At 40.2% G+C, this 27,655-nt stretch overlaps 1 protein-coding gene across 4 annotated transcripts in view; it reads left to right on the top strand.

The window, feature by feature from the left end:
* Positions 1–27,655, top strand: part of znf536 (zinc finger protein 536) — a 495,485-nt gene that overhangs the window by 161,058 nt on the left and 306,772 nt on the right. For all 4 annotated transcript variants that reach the window (XM_080186926.1, XM_080186925.1, XM_080186928.1 and 1 more), the window contains exon 3: positions 6,846–6,959. The gene's annotated coding sequence lies outside the window, so the exon portion shown is untranslated. The remainder of the gene's footprint in view (positions 1–6,845; positions 6,960–27,655) is intronic.

The following is a 27,655-nucleotide window of genomic DNA, read 5'->3' as shown; positions in this document are numbered from 1 at the left end:
TATCCCTTAATACCTTTACATAAACAAAATCCATCAATTTTAGATCAAATAATTACACTTGATTGTCTTCAAATTATCATTTTTTGGAAGAGGGGCCAAAACTTTTAATCCCCTTTCTGTGTTGAAGTGTTTCCTAATTTCACTTCTGAAGAGTCTAGTAAAGTTCTGGCCAGTTTCTCCAACTTCACTCGCAGCTGGGATTCTCCAGTCCCGCTGCAGTGACCAGAGATTTGGCTGAGTAACAAACTGTCCGTTCTCGCTGACAGCGGCAGCAGGATGTGAATGGCAGGGCAATTTCAGTCTACATTTGAGGAGGACCTCCAAGTGCAGGAGACCTCCGGGGATGGAGCAAAATGAATTAGATTGGACTAGATCCAGCGGAGGTCTTGTTGTCCATTGCCCTGCATGAAACCAGAAAAACTAAGTCCAAGGCCAGAATTTGTATTCCCTGGTTGGGAGTGTAGAGCCAGGAATTATCCCCACTCTTCATTCCAAACCTGGGAAACTGTACCCCAGAACTTCAGATTTTTGTTCCAGAGTTGGCGCTGGCTTTTATGGGAGTAGTGTGGGCGACCCTGAAATCAGTGTGGAGGCTTCCAGGCGTAGAGCTGGGCTGGAAAAAATGTTTGCCTTGGTGCACAGACATTCTGTCAAAGCTATGAAAGAAGATGATGAAGTTAAACCCACCCACCCAACACTCCTAGTGCCCCTCCATTGCACATTATGCCTGCACCCATCTCCATGGACCTTCATATCTTTCATGCTAGTCTATGCCCCACTACCCACCCCCAAGGCCCCCATTCCAACTTACACTCCTTCACCCACCTTCATGGCCTTTCATACTCGAAGTGTGAACCTATGTTCTTCTGCCTACCCCTTCTATAACCCTATGCCAATTCATGCCAATATGTGCCCACCCACCACACTTTGCCCGTATACCTATCATGCCAACTCACACTGCATCCTTAATGGGCAGACCTCAGAATCTATGCTGACATTAAATAAAATTATTAAATGTTTATTGATTAATTCACTATTAAATCACATTTAGTGATAAAAGCCATTTATTATATTTAATTAAATTTAATCCCTTATAAAAGCAAGCATTAGTATTCATAGTTCCACTTCAAAATGTTTATCATTGCTTAGAGCCGTCAGTCAAATTGTGAATTGCCAGACTGATGATGAAAGATTGTGAAATCAGTCATGCATCACTAATCCTGTAAATGATAACCCTCAGGCTTTTGCCAACAGACAGAGTGAAATAGCAAGCACTATTTTTTAACACTGTCAACAGTTCTTTTTCAAGTATTTGAAGGGCAGGAGTTTTAAATACATTGACAACTTGGCAGCTTGTTTAACAGCTTGGCAGCAGTTTAACTGCTGGATTGTTGACAATTCCTTTTAACAGTTCCTTTTGATCGCTCCTTTTTGACAGCTTGCTTGACCATTCCTTTTGACTGTTCTTTTGACTGCTCCTTTTGACAGTTGATTTGATAGTTTCGATGATATAGGCACTTTTTATGCAGCTTCATGTCTAGAAGAGTGTACCTTTCCCAAATGGCCAGGACCATAAACAAAAGAATACTGTTTCCAAGCAGGTCTAAAGTGAGCAAGTTGTGTTTGAACACCCCACTAGCAAAAGTCAAATCAGCCTGTGGCATCTGCACTTTAACATGTCAAATTGCCTCCACGAACTACAGACGTGCAACTTAGGAACCGTTCACCCTATGTGACCCCTGGAAAAATGGTAGGTGCCATATTCAGGGGGCTTCTGGATCTATGCTTCTACTGCCATTTTTGTAATAACAGAGAGGTTCTTTGTTTCTACAAAGAGTCAGCCCTAGCTAAATAATTCTCTAATTCTAGACACCCCAATCTTATATGTTCTTAATATATTGAAAAGTTTGATTTAATCACTTCATTACCTTGTAGATTCTGGGGAATAAAACCCTGCACGACAGAAGGAGGCTATTCAGCCCATTGAGTCTGCACTGACCCCAATCCCACCCAGGCCCTATCCCCATAGCCCCATGCATTTACCCTGGCTAGTTGCCCTGACACTAAGGGGCAATTTTGCACGGCCAGTCTACCTAACCCGCACATCTTTGGACTGCGGGAGGAAACCGGAGCACCTGGAGGAAACCCATGCAGACACGCAGAAAATGTGCTAACTCCACACAGGCAGTGACCCAAGCCGGCAATTGAACCCAGGTCCCTGGTGCTATGAGACAGCAGTGCTAAGCACCAACTCTGGAATAAAAATCTGAAGTTCTGGGGCACAGTTTCCCAGGTTTGGAATGAAGAGTGGGGATAATTCCTGGCTGTACAAGGAATATAACATTAATTTGTGTAATTTTTCCTCATGGCTTAAGCCTTAGGATACTGGTATTATTCTTGTATGTCCTGTACTGTCACACCTCTCCTGCATTCCCTGGCATTGCTGTCTCCTTCCAAGGCTTCCCGAAGATGTGCCCAGAATTTCTCACAGATGTGGTATAACTGGAGCTTTATATAGCTGACGTGTGATTTCTTCACCCTTGTATCTTGTGCTCTAGATATAAAGACCAGCACTCGGTTAACGTTTTTGACTGTTTTTTGTATCTGTTCAAGGCATTTTAGTGATCTATGTATATGGATTCCCAGGTCTCTAAATGTCCAATGTTCCTACTCTTCACAAATTAGAAAATTTCTGATTCTACCCTTTTTAGGTGAAAAAACAGATTACCTCATCCATTGAATGGTTTTGCCCATTTTTTAATTAATTTGTTTATCAGTCACAAGTAGGCATACATTCACACTGCAATGAAGTTACTGTGAAAATTCCTTAGTCGCCACACTCCAGCGCCTGTTTGGGTACATTGAGGGAGAATTTAACATGGCCAATGCACCTTACCAGCACACCTTTGGACTGTGAGAGGAAACTGGACTACCCGGAAGAAACCCACACAGACACGGGGAGAACATGCAAATTCTACAGAGACAGTCATCCAAGCCGGGAATTGATTCTGGGTCCCTGGCATTGTGAGGTAGCAATGCCAGGGAATCCAGGAGAGTTGTGACAATATAAGTTGGCAAAACCCTGAGCTCTCTTAAAGCAGTCAGAGATGCCACCAGAGATTCCATCACTCTGGGCTACCCTGCAGTGTTCATAAAACTGAATGCATGTTTCACGATTGACTGCATAGTCATAATGTCAGGTACAAAACCCCCACACAAGTTTGAACCAGATGTCTCCATGCCCTTTGCCAGTGTTTGTGAGGTGAAACCCAACTGGTAGACAATGCAATATACTGAGAGGTTCCTTCAACATAGCCATCAATCTTCTTCTGGAGACCGAACCCTCAAAGCCTTCAGCTTGCCCTTGCTGCAGGGCTAGAATGCAAAATCTTCCTGTATTGTGTTCTTATTTGGATCAGCTCACCCAGCCCTTGCATTGGCACACTTGTGCTTCTCTTAGTCTGTCAGCCATTTTAATTTTTTGGCTGTGGCTGATTAGGGGGAGGCGGTGGTGTAGTGGTATTGTCACTGGACTAGTAATCCAGAGACCCAGGGTAAAGATCTGGGGGCCTGGGTTTGAACCCTGCCGTGGCAGATGGTGGACTTTGAAAATTCAATAAAAATCTGGAATTAAAAGTCCAATGATGACCACAAAACCATTGTCATAAAAACCCACCTGGTTCACTAATGTCCTTTAGTGAAGGAAATCTGCTGTCCTTACCTGGTCTGGCCTATATGTGACTCCAGACCCACGGCAATGTGGTTGACTCTTAAATGTCCTCAAGGCTGGGCAATAAATGCTGGCCCAGTCAGGGATGCCCACAGTCCAGTGAACAAATGAATTTAAAAAAAGTACAGCCAAGGTACACCTTTCCTTTCAAGAGGCATGGATTACGTTTTATTGGTGTCAGGAACTCCTGATACTCTCACCCATTCAGTGAGCTGCAAACAACAAAAGTGTGAATTTTGCTGGCAGCCTGTCTGTTCTAAAAAAAGCAAAGCAGACAAAATCAATTTGGTGCATTCTTTGTGCCCACAAGAATAGGAATGTAAACTGAATGCTCCATCTATTCTGCACTTTTTATAGAAATGTCATAAAAAACAAATTGACATATGATAAATATTTATTCATTAGTTTGAAATGTAGTTACTCTGTTCTACTCTGACTGCTTGACAAACTGCTGTGCCTTTATTTTGTTCACTTTAGTTTATGTTTTCCTCTGATTTTGTCCACCACCTCTGATATTTTCAAGTTTGGCAGGGGCAAATCGGTGAAATGTAGCCGATGGATCATTCCACAGATAGGCGCCGATTCTGTATGTACATAGTCCAGGGTCCACGATTGAACCATAAAGGAAAAGGACCCTCTCTCCCCTTAAAAATTCTGCGACGGACGCATCAAAGTCACCCTTTAGAAATTGTGATGGAGAGAATCTGAATGGCACTGATCCTCAAAAGTATCAGTTAAGACTAAGATTCAAGCTGGGGTCTCTCAGCTGAGAGCCCAAGGAACTAACGTTGTAGCTACTAGACAGCATTGTGGGCTTTTACTGTTGAAAACAGACACCAGATGAAGTTACTGAAGATGTTAGTTGCATTCCTGAAGGATATTACAGCACAATACTGCATTAATCAATACAGATTGAATGAACAACAGAACCATAGAAACAAACATCACTATAGAAACATGGAAAATTTGCTAAAGCCAGATAGATTTCATATTTTAATTTTCTAAGTGTGTTCGCTGATTTATTGTTCATGGGTAAAACAGGATGGATTTCATTTGAAATATATGAAGCTTACCGAACCAGGAGCATTAATACTTTAATAGATTTCTACCTCAAATTCTAATCCATGACTGCAATCGATCTTGTTAATTTTAGAATGCAGGTGAGGAAGATGCTGGAATTGCGAAGAAGAAAGGGAAACGGGGTGGTGGGGGGTGGTGTGTGGAATGGTGCTGGTGGTTTAAAATGATGCCTATAGATTGGTCAGTCCTCAACTCATTTAGAGTAAAAGGTCCTAAAAACCCTGTGAATACAGTGGCAATCCAGGCTCGCAGTAGTAGTGTCATAAAACTTAATATGATTCATCAGAGGATTTGGACATCCTGACGTGAGAAAATAAGTTGAAATGCATGCTTTTTAAAATTTATTTGAAAAAAAGATAATGGTAGCACATAGTATAATTTTGTTTTGTACCACCGATATAAAGCTGACCCTTTCACAGAACGGGCTGCCTATTAGACCCTTGTTAGACCCCAACACAATCATTTATTATGTGGGCTGCTATTAGTATGTGCTGCAGCCGTTCACCGGTTGTACACAATACTGCTTCGTATCTATCCCTTAAGTCTGTGAATGTTTCTGTTCAGGAGCTGGGAAGCTGGTCACTAATGCATTATCATATACAGGGTGGTCCCTGGCCTCTTGACAAAAGGCTATTTACTACAATTTAATGTTATTCCGAGAAGAAGTGAAAAATAAAGCCTGGGAGTAAGAAAAATGGCATCTGTTTTTCACAGTGCATTCATGCAAGAACCTGAGTTTAAGACATATGACATTTTAGCTACAAAAGGAATAAAACTGGGGCATTCTTTATAACCTGCTCCAGACTGCAGCATTTTCCAAATGCTATTAAGTTATCGATTTACACAGCCACATGATGATGTCATCTATAAGAAACAGAATGCAGATGACAGCGAAATACAGTGGTGACAGTGACCTTGTTTTAACATCTCTGGGACCCTGTCAGGTTCATTTCTAGTGTAGTGTTTCAGAGATGCACTTTTTAGGCTATATCTAGTTACTGTGTAGAGTATTAATACAGTATGGGGTTCAGAAGCAATTCACATATAGGTCAATTACATGCACTAACATCTGCTCTGCCTTTATCATTTGCATATGGTATTCATATGTTAATGATGCCTGTTTTATACACTAGTAACATATTTATGTAAATAACTTGGATGTAGATGACTTGTGCATCCACTTTGATTATCATTGGGAAAAGAATAGGAATAAATGGCATCTAAATTTGTGGTCTGCGTGCTCGTGTTTCAAGTACAATCTTTTTTCAGCTTGAGTAAAGACTGCTGTATCCGAGTGTGGCTCTGATTTGTACAAGAAGCCCCTTAGTGGGAAAGCTTCCATTCGAAAGCAGCTTAAAGCCTTATAAATCAATAATGACACAGATGGACTGCTGATAATCTATTTAGAATGCCTGATAGCAAATATTGTTGTACAGATGATTAGAATGGCCACTGTTTTAGCAGCAAGCTTTTCCTTTTTACTAGAGTACAACTGGAAAAGCAAAGTACTTTCACTTTTGAGCGCAAATCCCCTCGCTAGTTTTTGGGTGGCATTGGGCTGCAACATGGGTAGAAGAACAAAGAGGTTTAGCAGCTCCTGCTAATATAATGGTAACAGACCCTGTTTCTACAACACAAAAAAAAGAAAGCTTTTAATGGAATTGTCTCTTCAGGTGTAAGTAGCAGAGAAGGTTGCTTCTTTTATAGTCTTTGGCCTGATTTAACACGAGAAGTGGGAAATAAAGTGGAGGTTGTCAGAAATGGCAGCTGCCTGGAATCCTGATAAATATAAGCTTTTATTGATTTGATGAAAATGAAAGATCCCAGTGCTATGCAGTATTTAGCTTCTTGTCTAGAACACGTCACCAGTGGCCTTGCGTTAGGATAGATTTTCATTCTCACTTGTGAGATTTTATTTCATCTTTAACCTTTTCAGCTGAATTTCCTTGACCTCTGAATATAGCTGTGATTTGGAGAATTTGTTGCAGTTCACTTTACATCATATCTTTATGTATTTCTTTTCTTTTTGTAACAGGGAAGTGGAACACCTTCTCAACAATCTTTCAGTGCAAAGCTCAGCTATTAAACTCACTGGTGTTTTCCAACCAGCTAAACAGTCCTAAAACAAGTATGCAGTTCATTTGCTAAGGTAAGACTTTTGTACTTATATATGTATATATACACATACATATACATGTATGCGTGTTTATGTGTGCATGTTCCAAACATACAAAGTCTGGTGCCATAATAAGGATAGTGTGGCAATGAAATCGGATACATTTTATTTAGTGAGCCACAGGATAAGAGAGAGGATTTATTTCATGCAGATGCTAACTGTTCGCCAACACTGAGTTAGCCTGTAGCTGTCACTTCAGAGTAAAGGTAAGTGAGGTATTTTCTATTCAAATGCCCTCATTATCAAAAACATAATGCCGTCTAATTGGTTTCTGTGCAATATTACAGTGCACTGGATTGACTTCAAGTTGTAGTTCCTATCTTTCTCTTACAGAAACTGTCAGAAAGATTTCCCGTGCATTTTGAAAGTGTTTAGTACAAGATGTAACTCACAAACTGATCAACACAGTTTTCATTTCATCGACAACAGAAGAAAATTATTTAAAAAAAAACATTTCTATTTACCTATTGTGCCAAGCTGTCCAGATTAACAATCAGCAACAACATGAACAACCTGCAATTAGATAGTCCCTTCAATAAAGGAAAAGAAGTACAGTCAGACAGAAGATGGCTGAAGAAGGAGACATTAGGATAGATGGCTAAAATCTTGGTCAGAGGCTTAGATTTTAAGGAGTGAAAGGGAGGTATATAGGCAATGAATGGAGTTAATGGAGAAAATTCAAGATTTTACGTGGTGGGCCCCCGTTGGCAATGGTGGGCCAAAGGAACAGAGATCAGAGGCTTCACAAGAGGTCACAGTTGGAGGAATGCAAAATTCTTGGGTGGTTGTAGGATTGGAGCAGGTTATAAAGACGGAGAGAGAGACACCATAAAAAGTTTGAACAGAAGAATAGAAATATTAAATGTGGTGCAGTTGGAGGACCATGAGCCAATATAGCCAGCACACTTAGAGGTAATGAATAAGGGGAATCTGGTACAGGATCAGGTGCAGAGAGTAGGATTTTGATGGGGAAGGATAGGAGGTCATTGAAATAGTTAACACTTGAGTTGACAAATGCATATATTAGAGTTCTCAAAGCTACTGAGCTGTGGAGCAGGACAATGTTACAGTGATGCAAATGGGTATTCTTTGTGATGGCGATGGTACAGAATTGTAAGTTCAGCTCAGAATTAGAGGAAATGCTAAGGTTACAGCAGTCTGGTTCAGTGTCCTAAAAACTGAACTGAATGACTACATTCTAAGCAAAAGGGTAATATTTTTAACTGACCACACTTTCCTTTGACTGGACAAAGGTGGGAGTTGGGTGGGCTAGTGTCAGCGTTAAGTGTGAGAATGCAGAGGCTTATGCTCAGGTTTTACTTTACAAAATATTTACTTGTAATTGGTCCCTGATGTTTTATTCTCCCTTTGGTGGCATGATTTCTGAATGAGTAGAGCACTCATTCTAATCAACGCACAGTTGTAAAATTCCGGTGATATTGGAATAGGGAATCTGTTGGATTTTCCACAGTATCACACAGTGCCACAAAATTTTAAAAACGTTAGGTAGTTCCTTAAAAGGAGTAGATTGTTGTAGAATTTTGCAAGCATCCTTCAACCACAAATTGCAAAGCAATTTTGAAGTAAAATTCAACATTGAACTTTTTGCCGAAAATTCTGAAACTGTTGGTTATAAGAAAGTCCCCACTTTCCATTTTATGGGGGCAAACTGACCAAAACAATTCTGAATGCTGAAAGACCGTGAAAACGGGAGAGAATCAGGCCAGAGAGAATGGACTGATTCTCTCCTGTCTTTTTGGGTGAGTTAAAAATCCAACCTTACCACACTCTGAGGAAAAAGGAAGCAAGATCTGTTTTTCACCAGAAGGGGGAGGTGGTCGGTCCCAGGCTTGCCGAAAAGCCGGCAATTGCAGCAGATGGTGTCATTGCACACGCGCAGACCTCGTTGTTCTGTGCAATAGCATGGGACGGAAAGATCTGTCACTACCTCCCCCCACTATTGCTGTGCTCCACAGCTTATTCCACCCCTCCCCACACAGGCCTTTCAATTGTCCCCACCCCCATCCTGGTATGTAACATCCCATCCCTCCCCCCACCACCATCACATCACCCCCCGCGCCGTGCCTCCCCACCACAGCTGATCCCAGTTGGAGAGTGCTCAGCAACCCCCATCCTTAGGCCCCACCTCTTTAGGTTCCAACTCTCCCAGTAGGCCTTGTCCCCTCAGTCCCCATTGCCACTGCCCGGTCCCATGGGCACTGCCAGTGTACAAGGATGACAGTGCCAGGGTGCCCGGTGGGCAGTGCCATGCTGGCACTGCCCAAACAAAGGGCACCCTTGCCCCCGACTTCCTGGTGGGGCCTCGGTGACCTATGGCCCTGCCAGCGAGGCCATCACAACAGGTTTGGCGAGGCTGCTAAGACAGGTGAGCCCGGATGATTGCATCCTGGACTCACTTGTAATATTTAAATTCTACTTGTCATAGATTTTGCTAATATTCAGTGCCAGTATGATCGTGAGAGGTGAGAAATCGCCCCACATGACTTTAGTTGCAGACAGTTGAATTGCACCAGTGTTCACCGATTTGTAAATGAGGTAGCACGTTAGCAGTAGTTAGCACTGCTGCTTCACAGCGCCAGGGACCCAGGTTCAATTCCTGGGTTGGGTCACTGTCTGTGTGGAGTTTGCACATTCTCCCCATGTCCGTGTGGGTTTTCTCCGGGGGCTCTGATTTCCTCCCATGTTCTGGTTAGGTGCATTGACCAGACTATGGCAACTCGGGGAATTTCACAATAACTTCATTGCAGTGTTAATGTAAACCTTACTTGTGACTAATAAATAAACTTTAAAAACTGTAAAATAACTGGCAATTAAACATTAGGCTTCACAATGTAAATCAGGCCTATGTTTTAAATTGAAAAATGACCAATTCTGTATGATTGCAATGGTTATGTAACTCGTCTAATAAATGCTGTGCTGCATTCAAATTGTCACCTCTTACCTATGTGGGTCAAAATTGGATCAAACCTGACTGTATGCCATCCTGTTCAAACAGACATGGGTTAAGGGGCAGCAACAGCCTCACATTGCAAAAGTAAGTTGATGTGATCCATTGAAATTGAATGAGTTGTGCCAAGTTAATGCAGCTGAGCACCGGTTAAAACTAAACCTCCTGGTACTGGAGATGTGATTTGCTTGACCAATCTTTGGATTAAAAATAAAAATTTGTAACGGCAGGTGTATGTCATATAGTTATTCATACCAGGCAGCAGCATTCTGACAGCCTTTTATACCCTGGAGATTTTGTTTATATTTCAATTCCCTCCTTCCCACTTGCTTCTCCCCCAGCACCTCACCACCCCGCCTCTCCCATCTTCAACCTGGACAGTTCAGCCTGAAGATAGTTCCATAAATTCCATTCACGTACAAAAGAGCTGAGTAAGAAAAGATTCCTTCCTTCCACACCTTCCTCCTTTCCCCAAACAACCTGACCAAAAAGGACAGTTTGCTCCCAAGGGAACCTGTGTGTTCACTAAATCAAGGTTAGAATCCAAGTCTGAATCACCAAGGCCCACTGTTGCTCTTGGATTGCAGTTGGTGATGTTAGTTCTTAAACTTAAATGCCATTCCTTTTTGGCCTTAGACACAAGGATATTAAAATGTGTTACAGAATAAGTACATCGCATCCTGTCTTAAAATGTCATTTTTCTCGTAAACGTTCTTTGGAATTTGATAGGGTACATCTGTTAATGGACAGCCCATTTCTCTTGGGCGAGCTGCTTAAATTTTGGGAAATTGATTTTAAAAATGGGAAAGGGATGATGCCTGAGGTGAGAGCAATGCTATTTAACTCCTTTATTTGATATTTTACCACTCTGTGGCAGGGTGCTTGTACTAGAACATGACTTATACTTGGACCTGATACCAGAGCAGGGAAACAGCTGTTCGTTGTCTAACAGCATGCACATTGCACCGATGGAGTTTCTGTCACCACCTGCACACCCTAAATCAGCAAGCATCTGTTTTCCATTGTAGTGCATACAAAGGAAAAGATCTGTCCACATTCATCTCAGCAGCGATTAAGAAGGTTCTTCATCTAGTCACTGCAGACAAACTTTTACATCAAATGGAGACCTGGTCTGAGGGCATTATACACTTCAGTAATAAATGCTACTTTAGCCTTTTTGAGCAGCAGCAGCAGCAGTTCCGGTCTCCACCATATCGGATCATTTTAACCATTTCAAAAATTTCTGAAGGGAAGGCATACATCCTGTGATTTTTTTACTTCAGTTCATTTTTGTCACCTAATGTTACTTTGAGGCAAAACCATTTGTTCAACCGTATATCGAGTCTAGAAGGCTGTAAAAGAGTACCTGATTGGAGAATGTTCCTCAAGCTTCTGCGAAGCTTCATTCAAGTACAGTGCTGGGTATTTGCCTGGAGAAGAGAGCTCCAATGGGTGCACAAATGATCCAAATGGACACATTGGTTTGTGCAAATTAAGATCCACATACTTTTGGGAAAAAAAACATGGAATTGCTCAGTTTAAAGCTTGGTTCCGTACATTCTTTGCCTTGAAATTTTTATTGTCAATCAGATTGTTTGTAAATAAGGTTATCAGTCCGGTATGCTGTGATAGATATTTGACTGGGAGCATTATCAGTGCTAGGATCATTGAAGAACAATAATGTCGAATTTCAAATTCCATGCATATGACAATGGTGATTAAAATCCCCATGTCTCACTAATCAAATGTCAAGTCTTCATTACATGTCCCAAACACGAGGTAAATACATTTTCCTTCCTGCAGTTGTAATGTTAACGGTTGGGTGGGTGATGCATGTGGCTGAACATGTAGAAAATGAGTTTGTTTCCCTTCTGATTTAATGTGTCTAAAGAGAGTTGTGCGATATTACATTTACAGTATCAAGCTTTTGTAATTTTATTTGGGAAAAGTTAAAGATATCTGTGGGTAAGTACTTTGTATGGATAACCAGATTACAAAATTTAATGCAGAACCTTGGATAACAAAAACATCCTGGGCAAGTATTCATATATAACCACTGCCAACTTACACATGCATCTTCGATAAAAAAAGAAGTCCTGAGGCTGAATTCTGGAACACAGCTGCGATCATTTTTTTTAAATCGCAATTACTCATCCCAGTAATTAACAACAATCATTTTGGCCGCGATCTTATTCTGAAAATTCCTTTTTTAAAAAAAACTTTTTGGCTTCTAATGTGACACTTACCCACCTCTGGTTAGGAGACTGATTACTGCAAATGAATATCTAAAACCTGAAAAAAATACTTTCAGCAATTATTGTCAAAATATTTTGGGATTGTGTAGCATAAAGCGGTGTGAAAATGCAAGCCAATTAGCTGAATTTTAGCTACCATTTGTGGGAAGCTACTTTCCTTTGCCATTATGTCAATCTTGATGACATTTTCGTGAGGAATGGATTTCTTTTCCCGATTTTGGCTGGCAAACCATTGCTGCTGGCGAGTTTTCCAACAGAGTGAACCAGTGCTGAAACCCCAAGCCATGTTGCATGTGCTACTGCTTTTGCTTCTTTTGCAGAAGTCTGTTAAGCGAAGTCCTTGCGAGCTGGCAATCTAAGCAACCCAAATGTTTTTTGGCAATTTGAACTAAGTGACCAGCATTCGCTGGTGGCCATCTGTTGCACTGGAGTCCTGTTCTACTTTGAATAGAATTTGTTGTTGCATTGCAAACATATATTGTAGCCTGCCTCATGTGGTTGCATTGTTTAACCCTTTCAGGACTGAATCTGCCCTATCATTCACGCACTTGGTGTGAGAATGAGATTTTAACTCATTCTCCTTACACAGGATTAAAATCAAGCCCTTATTTTTCAGTAGTTAAATTACTTTTAGTAAAGCAACGAGCAGAGACCCACAAACATTTGCAGTCAAATCTTTATTGCAACAGTACTTCTTTAAATGCAAGATTTTAACTCATTTTTTCTCCTACTTTAATCCAAAGCAATAACTTATGGTTAACTATAAAAGACATTAACAGAAACAAGACCCTCACTCTGGGAAAAGCTACAAAAAGTTGTCCATGTGCAAAAACAAGTCGAGGAGTATAAATACAGAACTTGTCAAGTGTCTTCCCTTGTGACTTGTTTATGATTATAGAATATGAGAGTCTAATTGGGAACTGTCTTCTTCTGAGTCAAAAAGCAGGCTTCTGTCTGATTCAATATTATTTGAGGAATAAATACTATTTCCTTGAAATCTAATTGTTAGAATTTTAGTATCTGTCACTGGAGGAAATAACTCCCTGACTAAAAGTCTTGTTCCACGACACAGTTCTTGTTTAAAATTCAAATTTCATATTAACATTATAACTCCTGCTTCCATGAGTCAAAGTTTGTGCAGTGGCATGTCCTATGGAGTTGGGCTGTGTGATGTGAAACTCTGTGAGTATGGACTGTAATTATCTTCTTTATCTATGGAATCCATGGTAATTCATTCTTTCAATTTACCTGGTGGTTTTTCTCAAACTTTGTCATTTAAACCTGCTAAATTGTAGCTTTTAGCTTTTGAAGAATAACACAAAACAAGGATCGATACAGCACAGGAACAGGCCCTTCGGCCCACCAAGCCTACACCAATATGCAGTGTCTCTGTTCGCCTCCCCTTCATGTGTCAATCAACATGCACCTTGAATGTTACTCACGTGTCTGCTTCCACCACCTCTACTGGCAGTGCATTCCAGGCACCCACCCACCCTCTGTATGAAAAGTTTGCCTCGCATGTCATCCCTGAACTTAGCACCTCTCACCTTAAACCTGTGTCCTTATGTAATCGATCCTTCCACCCTGGGAAAAAGCCTCTGGCTATCCACCCGATCTATGCCCCTCATACAAATAACAAAAATAATTTTCTCTGCCATTTTGCCACTTAACTAATTCCATCGTCTTCTTATGCCATCATTATCCCATTCATTCCATCCTTCCTATTCCATTCCATTCCTTCCATCGATTCCATTTTATCCCACATGGAGACATTTTCTCTCCAGCCAGGATAACTTGGTTGCTGGACTTAGCTTACTTTCTGCTGATTTTGTTCTCCACCAACCCCATCCACCCTGCTACCACTGCTGCTGTGGTAGCATGTGCTCCATGTGCCCCTGCATGCATCAGTCACCACCACCAAATGATACTCATAAACTGATTTGCCCTTTAAACTGACCAATCAAACAATTAGGATGCGTAAAACTGATTGGTGAGTTACTGTAAAATAGAACCACAGTATCCCTGCAGTGCAGAAGGAGGCCATGCGGCTCATCAGGTCTGCACTGACTTTCTGAAAGAGCATCTTACCCAGGCCCATCCCACTATCCTATCTCTGTAACCCCACGTATTTATCATGGCTAATTCACATACTTACACATCTTGGGATACTAAAGGGCATTTTGGCATGGCCAATCCACCTAACCTACTCATATTTGGACTGTGGGAGGAAACCGGAGCACCCAAAGGAAGCCCACACAGACATGAGGAGAACGTGCAAACTCCAAAACAGACAGTCACCCAAGGCCAGAGTTGAACCCGGGTTCCTGGCGCTGGGAGGCAGCAGTGCTCACCACTGTGCTACCGTGCCAGCCGTGTTATCAAATGCACGGAACAACTTAGGCCAGATCTGTATGCTGTTTATGTTGGGTGACGGTAGGTCCAAAGTGGCATAAATGAAATCTAACATCTGCTTGACAATGTCAATCAGGCTGTCATGTGCCAATCAATGCCAGTTCTAAACAAAATCACCTCAGGGTTGAATCTCCTGCTGGTTTTGATTCAAATCAGTCCAAATTGTAGGTATTCTCACTATTGAATCAATCCTCTCAGTGACCACAACATTCCAAACTCTATAAACATTGTGTACAATGTTACTGATGTAATCACATAAAGAATACTGATGTTTACGGAAGTAGACTTTTATATTTTTAAAGAACCCAGCTGATGTTAAAAACTAGGGTATTTCAAATCCCAGAAAGGAAACTTAGAATGCTGGTTCCTAACTATTATTGTACAATTTGTATCATGTGAGGAAATATGTGAAGACGTGAGCAAAGGTGGTATAGTGGTGAGCATAGCTGTATTCCAAGCAGTTGACCCAGGTTCAATTCCCAGCCATCACATTGGTAGTTTATTTTCCCTGATGGGGAGCTGCGAATACTGGGGTGATTCCAGCCTCAGGTCACTGTCTGTGTGGGCTTCCTCTGGGTGCTCCAGTTTCCTTCCACTGTCCAAAGATGTGTGGGTTCAGTTGATTGTCCATGCTAAATTGACCCTAGTGTCAGGGGATTAGCAGGGTAAATTTGTGTGGTTACGGGAACAGGGCTTGGGTGGGATAGTGGTTGATGCAAACTCGATGGGCTAAATGGCCTCCTTCTGCATTGTAGGGATTCAATGATTCTATAGAAAGTGAAGATGGTTGTAATGAATAAGCAAAGTAAATGTTCATGAAACAGTAACACACAAGAAAGGTAACAAAAAATATAATGGCTACATGTAATAACCTTAAATTGATCCAGTTCCAAACTTCCTCTATTTTCTGAAACTCAGAGCTAACCCCCAACAACATCTAATAGTTGTTAACACCATAAAAAAATCCAGATATAGTTACCACACTTGGCCCCTATATCTCTTTTGGGAATTGCTTCTGATTTTGAATTGATTTGATTTGATTTATTATTGTTACATGTACTAACATACAGTAAAAAGTTTTGTTTCTTGTGCGCTATACAGACAGAGCATACCATTCATAGAGAAGGAGAGTGCAGAATGTAGTGTTATAGTCATAGCTAAGGTGTAGAGAAAGATCAACTTAATGCAAGGTAAATCCATTCAAAAGTCTGATAGCAGCTGGGAAGAAGCTGTTCTTGAGTTGGTTGTTACGTGACCTCAGACTTTTGTATTTTTTTCCCAATGGAAGAAAGTGGAAGAGAGAATGTCCGGGGTGCATGGGGTCCTTAATTATGCTGTCTGCTTTGCAGAGGAACGGGAAGAGTAGACAGAATCAATGGATGGGAGGCTGATTTGCATGATGGATTGGGCTACTTTCACGATCTTTTGTAGTTCCTTGAGGTCTTGGACAGAGCAGGAGCCATACCAAGCTATGATACAACCAGATAGAATGCTTTTTATGGTGCATCTGCAAAAGTAGAATAGCTATAACTGCCTGTTCAAATTGCCCAGACGCTGGTCTGTTTGGAGTGAATACAGCTTTCTGCCGTGTCTGACTATGATCCTGGACCAGCTCTGCTCAGCTCAACTCCACTCAGTTCACATTTGCTTATAAGATGAACCCTACCACTGACATACTGCTTTACTTTTTGATCTTTTATTGTCCAAACTACATGTCTGAGAGGTCCCTTTTAGTGACAGTTCTTACGAGAGCTCACTCTTTTAGCATGTAAGTGTTAAGTTCAACATTATCTTCTCTTTTGAACTTTTGCCATCTCTGCTTTAATTCCTGAGGTCCTATGCCCTATTGTTATCCACTTTGCTCAGGTAACTTTCTGTTTAGAGTGTTGCTAAGCTAGTCTGCATACCAAAGACCTCAGTCACTCTGTCTCCTTAATCAAGTTCCATTTATTAAATTCCATCATTTTCACTCCATCACAACTACTTGACAACATGCTTAAGCTCTACATTTAAAACCATGTCTATAAAGCCACCCCACTGTCAGGAAACAGTACAAACAGAATAAATGTGATATATCAAACATTGCAAATATGAGCTCAGTTTACACCACCAGTTCCAGTTTCCAGTATAAACACAGCACCAGTCAATACAAAGTCACATAAGTCATTTCTGTAATACAGCTGCTGGTTCCAAGCAACGTTTGTTCAACCCATTCTGTTGCAATTGAAAAGATTCCCTGATACAATGTACACCATTAGAAATAAAATGGGAATACACAATAAAGTTTGTCCCTGTGTCATAATGTCCCTTCAAGAAACGATCAAGAATCACTGCTTCCCCTTTCCTGAAAAGAATATAACTCTCCAATTGAAGTAGGACATATTATTAGATATTTGGAATCCACAGGGAGTCTGGCTCTCCAAGGGCCAGGAGTATTCCAAATAAAAATGTCATTTATATCCTGATCAAATTACCATCAGTGACTTGAAAGGCTCACGTATTTGTAAAGTGCAACCATAAGGGAGTAAAGTTACAGGTATTCCACTTCAGACTAAATCTATTAGGAATTAGTTTTATTTAAGAGCAAATTTACTTCTGCGGCGCTAAACTTAATAAAATCCTGCAATTTCCTTTGTAAATATGTTTATGTTACTGCAGTGCACTCCAGTGATCTAAAGATGACCTTGCAACCTCCTGTCTACAAGCATGACTCATTGCTCACCCGTTACTGACCCAATGTCACACAACAAAAGACACAGAATGTGTTAATGGCCTGTCTTTTAAAGGTGAGGAGAAGAAGTTGACCTGTCATCTTAGGACACTTATACATTGCCTGGATAGATCCCGGGAGTGCAATGCATAAATGGAGACACGTCATTCCCATGTACCATTCTCCAGTCTGACTTAGCTGTTGCCAGCACTTCAGTCAAGCTTCACTGGAAGTAAAGGAGCTCCAATTTCATTGGCAAAAGGGAGAGAATCTGTTCCCTGAATGGCTAGCTTGCTAGTGAGACCCACAAAAATATGCATCACTAATACCACCTGATCTTCCAAGCTTCCTCCGCGCACTTTTTTCAGTGCACCATTAACTACAGTACTTCATGCCTGCAATCAACAACACACACTGAATATTAAATGTCTTTAGTTTGGTGGTGCAGACTTTTAATGCCTAGGATTTGCCTCGTGAGATGAATGACAATTAACTAATAACACCTCACATATACGATGCTTTGGGACCAGTGCTGTGCTGACATCTGCCGAAATCTGGTCCCAAAGGTGCATAACTGTGTGGCACTGGTACAAGCAAAACCCACCACAATTCCAATGTTTCACGCTCGTGTATTGTGGACCCAGCTGCAGTAAAGTGCAAGCTGATCCTATTTACAGATTGTTCACTTGATAATGCATCACACAGCGATATTTTGATGTGAATAGTATCATTGCATTATCATACTGATCTATGACGGGTGGTCCTGCCCTTGCAGCCTAAGATATAGGCCTTGAAATTATACTGCACAACGATTAGTTTATGAATGTTTAACATGTTCATGTTAAGTTTTCCCGCTGCTACTTAATGGAATTCCAGTTTGTTTATTTTGAATAAGTTAAAACGTTGAATCTCTGTGGAATTATGGAGAAAGGAAGTTAACACAAGTGCTTCAAGCATCCTTACAATAGTCTGTACGGAGCATAATTTCAAGATATAGATAGCTACTGTTGAAGAGTTAGCATCAACATAAGAGTGTTCTCATTTTATGAAGGTCCTTTTACCTTGCTGTCAGCAGGGCCCATAGATGTAAATCAGATTCTATGGGCTTTATGCCACCTTTAAATATAACCGAAGCAAATGTTTTTCTTTGGTAATATTTCAGAGTTCTGTGTGCTGCAGGTTATTTTAGGTGAAACCATGTTATTTAAGAACCACTCAAAAACAAGTTCCAATTTTGGAATCAATTAGTAACATTGCAAAGGTGACTTTCGGATGAAAGCAGCCTGGTTAAAAATAAGTTTTCTTTCGTAATGCTGTGGATGCTGTGAAACATATTGTAGTATGTTTAGCGGAGTGAACTATGGTTAAAGTATGGATTTATTATGGTTTATTGCGAACATGTTGAAAATGCTACATTATCTGTCGCAAATAAAAGGACAGTGCGAATAAATGAACAGAGTATCCTCACTGTCCTTTAGGATGGTTCATTTCTTTATTTGAACTATTCTAGCCATGGGCAGTATTTCAAAATTTCTTTGCAATAATTGATTAAGTTTTCATTTAACAGTTATGTTTCCAACACTACTACATAAAGCCAGGGTGGAATCTCATGGTGGCTATGAAGGTCCTGGCTGTCAACAGGAGAGCCAATGACAGCACCACCTAGCTTCTTTTTGGGAAGGTCTGCTGCATATTCTGCTGATCAGGCTTTGTCAGGACAGTGGTAGGTCTTTGCTCCTGCATTGTAGACCCCAGGGATGGAGGTCTCACTCACTGAAAGCTGCCAGCCAAACAGAAGCCAGCAGTTCCATTGAGCAGCATCGCCACCATAGTTGTGTGGCTGCTGTCAGTACTACACTCACCCAAGGCTTTGCATCTTCGTTGAATCCCAAGCCAGAGGTGAGTCACAAGGCTGGGGATCATGGAGGAAGAATAGGGAGGGGGTTGGCAACAAGGACAGGGGGTGACATCCAGTGGATACCCCTTCCTAATCCTGGGTCCCCCATTCTCTTTAAATGAAGGGCCCCACTCTTGCCCATCCTGGTTAGGTTGCTAAGTCTCCAAGTATTGCCTGAAATCTCCAGGGACTGAAGATCAATCTCCAGGACACTGATCTCTGCAACCATGGTGAAAAATCCTCAGGATTTTAACAGTGATAGTTTTTCCACAAATTTTCTTTCAACATTTCTCTTTACCAGATATAAAAGTATTGAAAATGGAGGCAAAAAGGCTTTTGGTTAACCGCCTGACATCTTCCAATTGGGTAATGAGTCTCTTTAGTTACCAGTTGGCAGTACATTACAAGGATGGGTATGTTGACTGACTGATGGCTGGGGTGCAAGGGGTGTGGGATGGGAGACAAAGGGGACCGGGGAGGCATGATGAAACTTTCAGAAATGGATGTAATCACAATTGATTACCTTACCACCCAGGAACCTGCAAGCAATTTTGCACAGGCTCACTTGTCTTGTTGCCTGCATGAAATGCCCTGCCAGCCACTAGATTAAAACTAGTGGTGGTGTAATGAGACTCTTAAATGGACAATAAACACTTCCTGGAACAAGACCTCCTTTCTGGTGAAGCAAGTGACAATGCATTGCCAATGGCTGACAAGGTCTCTGTCACTGGAGGGTTAACCCCAACCCCCCTGCCCCTCCCCCACCCCACACCCCCACACCCCCAAGGCTAGCTCACCACTTGTCCCTCTACCTGTCCACACATTTCTCCCACATGGAGAAAAGGTGGAGAGGTGAAGGTGTTTGTAATGGACTTGTGCAGAGGAGGCAAGGATTTTATTTGTGGAGGGGAGGCTGTAAGGCATGAGTGAGAGAAGGCAATAGGATGAGTGTGGGGATGTGAGGCTTGCTTATTCAGGTGGGGATGTGAGATAGAAGAATGAGCCCGGCTATAAGGAGTATTAACCTGAGGCCTGTTGCGCTGGAGAACGCTAGGAAATTCAAAGTGTGGGGCTTGGCAACTGGAAGCATTATGCCACTCACCATTCCATTTAAACAGAGTTTTCAAGGCCTTTAAAATGTTTGAATAATGTAAGATTTTGTATAGGTTATGAATGCATCATTTTTGCTTTATATTATAAGCACACATAGGATCAGTATTGTATGTCAAGATACAAGCTCTTTTTTTCCACAGAGAATTCCTTTTCTTGACTATATTCCTATGATTTGAATGCTTCATATTAGTGAAAGATCTGCTTTATTCATGACTAACCCTGCTGTTATCAAAGTAACTTCCAGCTTATTAGTGACAAAAGACTTTTATCCTTTGTGCTGCCCTGTTCACCAATGCTTCCTGAATTAAACTGCTGTTTCCTGTCCTTTATATGCATGACCACATCTGGGTAGCTTGCTCACAGCCCTGCTCCTTAATAACAATCACCTTCCCTTTCAGTCTCTGTTGATTGTTTCTAATTCACTCTGACAGATAGTGCCTGACAACTTGCCTGCAATTCCCTCCCTCCGCGACTAGAAGTTACTCACAGCACTTACATAGGCTGTCATTTCTAATATTTGATTTCATTTTATGTTATTTCTTTTTTTGGGTTGATGGAACAAAATACCGCAGTGCTAAACAGATACAAAGGTGGCATACCAAATGGGATAAACGTCGGGAAGGAGTTAAACACTAATTATTTAAGGGCTCGTTGCATGAATGGCTACTTCTGCTTTAGTGTTTTATTTTTATTTTTTGACATTTACGACAGCTTAAACACAAACCTGAAGGCTTTCCTCCAGTTTGCCTTCGATTCTGACTTTTTCCATCATTGCCTCAAATTAAAGAAGTTGCTTTATTATTTTGAAACAACTACCCAGTCATAAAATTTATTAAAAATTCTGTGTTGACGTAAGCATGTTAGTTCGGGATTGTCATGTGTATTCAAAGCCATATGAAAGCTTGATGGGTGCTCAGCAGGCTGGCTTTGTTCAGCATTCATTCCTTTGTCAAGTTTTACCTTGAGTATGAGAACTCTCTCACTTCCCTTAAGAACTAAATGCATGCAAATTGGCATGTTTGTCTTGTGATTCTCACATGGTATTACTTATATGTGTTGTGATGTCTCGCAGGCTGACAAATATCTTCAACCCTGTCGCCTTAAAGACAATAGGATTTGAACTGTGATGGAATGGTAACACACTGTGGGCAACACCACTGCTGATCATTTAAGGAATACGGGTTGCTGAGTGGGGGAGAGGTGAAAAGGGATTTGTATCTCAATGAGCACAAATGGGCTTGCAAAGTTGTTGCCAAAGGAATTTCTAATGTTTTATTCCCCCCAAAAAACTAAAGGAACTTCTCAGTTGCATTCTGATTGGTATATCAAAATAGACAATATTTTTTGAAAGATGGATATAAAGATTTGAGCCAAACATAAAACATCCTATTCATAATATTTATTGCACGGTCCCTACGTAGTTTTATTTGCCATAATTATGACCATTTATGCAGGTTTGTGTACTCTTATTACTCAAAAGTCATGGTCTACTGAGTTTTTAAAAATTCCATTTAACTACAAGAAGCTGTTAGAATATTTATTGATCTCAGTAAAGGCTTCCATTAACTGACCAATCTAAATTTCATAACATTGTTGTCAGGATAATGTCATTATACTTCTGCATTTGCCTACCATCTGCATTTATCCCTTATGTCAGAAAGCAGGCAATGCCTGAACATGGCTATTAATTTATCCCTAAATAGCAACCTGAACTGCTCAAAAATTCTGCAATTTGAAACTGACATACAGATGACAATCTGCCATCTCTTTGTTCTTAAATATCAATATGTACAGAGATGATGTTTGTGGATTGAAAACCTGTGCTGCCTTTAGCACAAGTGACTTAAACAAAGGCAGCTGAGCTTCTGATTCTGTAGAACAATGAGGTCCTTAAAACAGCTCTCATCACAATGGTATGTTAATCAAAATTTTGTAATGCTCACATCACTGAAAATATACAATTCTTTGTCTGTCTGAAAATTATCCATCATTACTTATTCTGATCCTTCCGTTCATCCGTTGCCGTCTCTTCCAGATTTTATTTTTTTATAAAAAAATTCATAGCTGTCTCCAGTTTGCTCTTCCTTATTTCACTTTCCCTTTTTTTCTTGTCTGTTATGTTTCAAAATCAACATGCGTCACAATTTAAATTGGCATAACACCATGGAGTAATTGCAATCCCAACAGCTGTCTGTTATATACAGAGCTCCTAGTTTAGAACTATAGATGATTTATTGAAATCAGCAAAATGGTGTGACTGGGGCTTGAATTATGCAACTGTATACCCTGTTGACATTTAGGTTTGATAAAGACAGAAAATTGCAGTGCTCCCTTCTTTGATGACAATTTTTGGTTGATTCACAGCAAATTTAGCCAATAATTAAAAGGAATGTTAGCTCCAGATGTGACTATAATGGAACCTTATGAAGCTAGTGAGAGAAAGATTGCTTGGAATGAAACAGAAAAAGTCAAGAGCACACCTGGTCTTGACAAAGATTACATTTACTGACTCTTTTGCTATCATATTACAGTGACAGAACCTGAGGAGCAGCTGTAGAGAAAGGCCTGAAAAATCAGCATGCAAATAGCAGCACATTGTTAACTAAGTCAGATGTTGAGGAAAAGATATGCCAGACTTTAATGATGATCTATGTACAAGTTCGGGTTGGCAGTAGCTTGTAGAGACGGTGGAAAATCTCATATCTTTTGGTATTGTCCGGGGGTCATAAATCTGCCTTGTTAGACTGCTTTATGCTTTGGTACAAACTGGTAAACTTGCCAAAATCTTTAAATACAGCTTTGAGGTGAACAATTCTCATTTGTCATCACAATGTTATTCATTAGTTCAGATCGGCCTTTGTTGTTTCTTCGACTATAGAATAAAAGCCATATGGCATAAACTGTCCTCGGCATTATACAGTCACAATTTTCTCCTGTCCTATGCTGACTTTAACTGGTATTCCCGTCTTGTTGCTGAATAATTAATTACCTGTATTAGGTAGGTAAATTCTAAGAGTTTCAAGTAGACTATTTATCATGTTAAATTGCATTCATGGTGAGTATTTTTGATGTATACATTCATAAACTTATTTTGTACCAAACCTGTTGCTTTACATGTAATTTAAAAATTTGTTCTGCACCAAATAGTTGATGTTTAATTATAGAATAAAATAATTCTGATAAATGCATATAGTATTGTGGGTTAATGGTTCATTGAATCTGTGCTACTTTCTAACAAATATTGCCAATGGCACAATTTTTTTAGCATCATTTTATTTCTGCCAAGTATTTGTGCATAAAATGATTAGTCATATTGAATGTTTATCAAGGGTGTCTTTAGAACGGGAAGGAATGTAACACGAATGATGGAGCATTGCATTCCCATTCACAGAGCTTGGGCTTAAATATCAGCTTCAAGGTCCACCTTCATAACTAATACAGGGAAAAAATAATTTCACTAATATTGTCAGTGTTTTCACAAGGGCAAGAGGGATTAGTGTGCATTTTGAATGGTAGTGCATTGTTTTGATAAACACCAACATTTGATTTTCTATTTCTTTGCTTTACAAACTTACTTTGCCTAGATGAGCAGATGACTGGCTCTGCCAATGCTGCATTATAACCACAGTTACGATAAGGAGGAGCATTGTGCATGAGAGTGGCTTGGGATTTCTGGCCATTCTCACTGTTCCTATGGGGTAGCATCTGGTCTCTGCTTGCTGCTTCCCTGTGATGACAGGACTGAAATTGGAAAAGCCCCCATGTGGGGAATGGTCCCTGCAAAAATATGCCACACTGTTGTCCCATGGGCACCACCAGTAAAAGATGCAAATCAACACTGTCAGGTACTTTGTGCGTGCAAGCAGCAGTGATATTGAACCATAATCTCAAGAAAGAATGGGCGTCCAATTTGGTAGGAAGTCCAAACGCATTTCTGTTGACTTTCCATTCTCTATGAAAAATCAAGAAGACAAATGCACAGACACTTTCAACCTAACCCCATTAATTCAAGTCATTCTTGGATCTTCTCTTATCTGTAAAGGTGCTACAATGCATCACTATATCATCTATAACATGCAATAGTGTGAAAAGTTAAATTCAGCCCTCCCAGTGTGCTGTTATTCTCAGAGAGTGCGTAGGAGCTATTGCTATAATACTGCTGCGTCAATTCTCAACTTACAATGCCTTTAAGTACAGGTTCCCCCACTGGGAGAAGAAGATTGTTGAATTTATTCTTATCTCTCTGTAATATTTAGTATTTTTTGAAGAAACAAAATAAGGTCTGAACACGTCTTCACATAATTCTTTGCAAAATTTGGCTGTCCTTGTGCCATGCCTAGCAGCTCAATAGAAAATAGGCATGGCAGTGGCAAATTAAATACATGCAATTTTTAGTAATATTTTATGCTACCATCACAGATCTGCTAGTATTAATATGTTGAAATCCAACTGTACATCGTGCATAATTTTCAGCCAATAATTTGCATTTCTTTCAAGATGTCAAAACTTCTACAGCTACTTGAATTAAGAGATAGGCAGGAGCTTGGGCTGATATTTCACCTAAAAGACAGCACCTCTGACAATGCAAAAGTTCTTGAAGCTGTACCAAAATGTCAACATTTCTGACGCCAAAGTGAACACTGCTGTTATCTAAAGTGGTTCTTGAGAATCTCAATGGGATCAAGGGAAAGAGTCAGGAAAAGACATTAGATTAGGAACAACCAACTGCAGAAAGGCACATTGCATCAAAAAGCCCACCTTTTCCCTATTGGCACTATGTATTAAAGAACAAATAGTTTCAGAGCATTGTGTAAAATGGAAATCCACTAGGAGGCCAATGTGTACTGGTACTTGGATGGGGAACTGAATGAATGTACCATAGAAAGCAGTTGAGGCTAAAACACTGTCTGATTTCAAGAAGAAATTAGATATAGCTCTTGGGGCTATAGGGATTTGGAAAGGGGGGGAGTCAAGATATTGAATTCAATGATCAACCATGATCAAAATGAATGATGGAGCAGGCTCGAAGGGCTGAATGGCCTACTGCTACTTCTAGTTTCAATGTTTCTATGGTAATGACCAAACACTTTATGTCTGTTGATGGGCATGAGTTTTTGAAATGTGCCCACCCCTGATTGTTGGCTGACATAGAATAGTAATGATATTGTCATCAAGAAGATTGGTATCCACTTTACCCATTCTTTTGGCTGTAGACAAAGAGGACGATAGATGAGAGAAAATGAACAAAATGAAGAAGTTATAGAATTGTAAAGGATGAGAAGAAAATACAAAAAGACCAATCCTTTATTTTCCATAATAATTTCCAAATCAGGTTGTAAAATATCTTACTTATCATTTTCCCTTCTCAGTTTCCTCCTATTGTCTGCCTCCATTATGTTAGCCTGTATTCTTTGTTTGGAAAGTAGAATGGAACAGCCTTACGATGCTGTCCATGGACAATATCAGTGCTAATCTTTGGAGTTGTACTTCAGCGGTGTGACAAGGATATGCCCAAGCAGATTTTTTTCTCTGTTTTGCACTGATAACTTGACTGAAATTAACAAACTGCTCCCTCCTGGGAAAGGTTTAGTTGGAATGTCAGCAGAGACTCAAACTTCAACTTTGACTCTCCTATTCTGTACCCTCGTGTCTCTTGCTGTACTTATCAAGTCACTATAACAACATTCTTTCAAAGCCATTTATCGTGATATGTAAACAGTGAAACTAAAACATTACAACGATGTTGTTTTTAATATTTGAGGCTTGTCATGTGGATATATTTCTTGCCCAAAGTAAGAAAGTACAATGTGCAATGAATGGTTGTAGATGCTCTGAATGGTTAGTGATAGCTGTAAATCAAATAAATGGCTTTCAGACACATAAAACTTTAGCCATACAGTTGTAGCCTCTTCCCTAATTGGTCAGATTAAGTATAATGCTGGAAGTTAGTCAAGTGACTGGCTGTAATACATGAGTTCAGTTAAATTACAAAATGGATATGCAGCAAGAGATGTGATTGGTAAAATCTTTTATTTACCTTTATGAGAGCTGGAAAACCCATAATATGAAGATTAGAAAAGGTGTGGTTTTCACTTCTGATGAGCTCCCACGTTTATTTCTGCCAAAGAGTGTAGAATCTTAAAAATGTGAACAATATTGTGCAAAGCTGGAAAATACTTCGTCTTATCAGCAAAATAACTTTTTGTTGCTGTAGTTTCAAGCTTTTAAAGACACCATTTAATCATTCATGTATTCATACTAGTGAGTGTAAACACTTCTGAGTGTAAAGAATCTTCTCTAATTAGCCACACTACAATTAAAGGATTCACCAAACTAAATTGAACCCTGTCTCTGTGCTTACTAGCTGAGTTCTACCACCTGTCACAACAGCACTTTGTTCAATCTGTTATGCACAATCGTTATACCAATACAGCAGAGAGAGAGAAAACAGCAATTATTTCTTACTTTCCTCTTGAATGACTTGTTTTAGGTCACATGGAAGTCAGGTTCATGGATTTTAACCTTTGAAGATCTGAAACAATGTAATGCAATCATGATACCCAAGACAGGAACCTCAAATCTCTTTCTGAGTTTTTTGGCCAAGTAAGGTGCATCCACTGAGCGATTTTTAAATTCATTCGCTACTGCAAACGCTGTAGTAAATGCATCATCTTGTTAATTCACTCCTGGGCACAGGCACAGATTATAAGACTGGTTGACAACAGACTATTTATACACATTAGTACCTCATTATAGATTTTTTTTCTGAATGTGTGAGATCTCCTCTTAGCCTTGTGAGCCTGTTACACTCTCTGAACCTGTATGCCTCTTATCCAAATCATCCTGGCATCTGTATGAGTTTGTTCTGCAGGGGTACTCAACTGTGTAAGAATTACGGGATGAAAACCCACCTTTCTCCTTATCCTGATCTTCAAGGATGAGCTGAAAGCTGAACTGCTTGCTGACAGTCTCCTCCAATTCTATCAATAACATATTGTTAAACACTGTCAGTGGACCTAAAAGAGGGTGCTGTCTTCTGTGAAATATGTATAATATGGATATCATGATTATTATTAAAATTCACGGCACATTTGTGGATCCAAAGCTCATTTGGACTAATAAGACTAAATGGTTTGCCTTGTTTTTTTTGCTTTGGTGGATAACTTATCCGAGGTCTCACAGATGGTTTGTAATTTCTGCAATTTAGTCGTATGCTCATTACCTGTCTCGTTCTGCAATTCCAGGACAAAACCAAGTGTGAATATATGTTGATTGACGTTTGTCTTTTGTCATTTTTCAATTATCTTTTCATCC

This window comes from Carcharhinus amblyrhynchos, chromosome 4 (genome assembly GCF_965287045.1).
Source record: "Carcharhinus amblyrhynchos chromosome 4, sCarAmb.v2.hapA, whole genome shotgun sequence".
Lineage (NCBI taxonomy): Eukaryota > Metazoa > Chordata > Chondrichthyes > Carcharhiniformes > Carcharhinidae > Carcharhinus > Carcharhinus amblyrhynchos.
This window is presented reverse-complemented; position numbering and strand designations above follow the sequence as displayed.